This window comes from Trachymyrmex cornetzi, unplaced genomic scaffold (genome assembly GCF_001594075.2).
Source record: "Trachymyrmex cornetzi isolate Tcor2-1 unplaced genomic scaffold, Tcor1.1 scaffold318, whole genome shotgun sequence".
NCBI lineage: Eukaryota > Metazoa > Arthropoda > Insecta > Hymenoptera > Formicidae > Trachymyrmex > Trachymyrmex cornetzi.
In genome coordinates this window covers 145,785-147,412 of record NW_017297877.1, presented here as the reverse complement: position 1 = coordinate 147,412, position 1,628 = coordinate 145,785, and the positions used below count along the sequence as shown (strand labels likewise).

General features: G+C 35.8%; 1 pseudogene; it reads left to right on the top strand.

The window, feature by feature from the left end:
• Positions 1-962: 962 nt before the first annotated feature.
• LOC108762700 (uncharacterized) lies at positions 963-1,407 on the top strand (annotated as a pseudogene).
• The last annotated feature ends 221 nt before the right edge of the window (positions 1,408-1,628 follow it).

Genomic DNA, 1,628 nt, shown 5'->3' with positions numbered 1-1,628 from the left:
TCTTCTAATCCAAAAACGAAAAAGACATGGTTTTTATCATGCGTTACTCCCAACTCTGAGACTGGAAGATTTGCGATTTCAAAACTATTTTCGCATGTTAGCTATGTAACTTAATTGAAAAAATTAGAAATTGTAGGGTCGCATTTGCAGAGGCTGTATGTTGTACGCGAGCCTATAAGTTCAGCGGAATGTCTAATTTTAACTTTGAGGTAATATGTTTATAAATCTTGTATATGTAATTATGAAAAATATATAATTAGCTAACGTTTCGAAGATAATGTGAAACAATGATATTTTGTGTTTACATTTTAGATATCGTGCATCAGGAGATTCAATGACCTCTATGAGTTTTTAACATTTAGTAGGTTTAACTACTATAAGTGAAATCATCAGTTCAACATGTAAAATTATCTGGGATCAACTGTGTCCGCTAGTTCTTTCACCTGTTATTGATGAACAGAAATGGGAAAGCATCGCTCAGGACTTTAATGATTTGTGGGATTTTCCACACTGTATTGGGGCAATTGATAGGAAACACGTTACAATGCAGGTATATCATATATTCATCTTCAATGCACTACTGTAATGATCTATTCGAGTGTAGCCTTATTTTAATTAAATACTGCCTTTTATTTGGGGTGATCCCGATTGATCACGGCTCGATTGGACACCACCAATCACAGCGACCGGTGCTTAGGAGCTTTGTAGTCTCAAGCGCTGTGAGTGGCTCGTGTCCAATTGAGCCGTGTCCAACTTGAGGGGTGCCACCCCTTTTATTTCAGTGTCCAAACAATGCAGGATCAAACTTTTATAATTATAAAAACAGTTACAGCATTGTTTTACTAGCCATTTGTGAAGCGCATTACAATTTTCTGTTCATGGATATTGGTGCGTATGGTCGGCGCAGTGATGGAGGCGTATTTAAAGAGAGCACCTTTGGACAAAAATTTGAAGCAAGCACAATGAAAGTTTCTAACGAAGAATGTATTTATGCTGGAGGACCATTGCTGCCACATTGGAGATTGCCTTGTTGGAGATGAGGCGTTTCCACTTAATCCATATTTGCTTTGGCCATATCCACGAGGAGGCAAAAAGACATTGAATGCAGATCAACATGTTTATAATTATCGATTAAGTCGTGCCAGAAGGATCATTGAAAACGTCTTCGGAATTCTGGCAAGTCTACAGAAAATCAATTATTGCTAGCGTAAACACAACCATAAGCATGATTAAAAGTACAATTTACTTGCATAACTGGCTTCATAAAAACTCCAAGAACGACTTTTATGTAACATCCGACCTATTGGATAAAGAACCAACAGATGGAGTGCACATTACAGGTTCATGGAAAACAATAATAGAAAATGGATGTGCTTTTACAGACGTGTTCAATTATGGCACACATAATAGTACTCGAAAAGCCATCAGAATTAGAGAACTTTTCTGCCAATATTTCAACAATGAAGGTGCCGTACCATGGCAGTGGGACCAATAATTAAGTTATAAGTTATTATTAAGTAAACACATTAATCTTTACACTAACATTATTGTTGATAACTTCGTATTAATATTACTAATAACTTCGTACTAATTATTACTAATAACTTTTTGTTATAAAAACGATCATT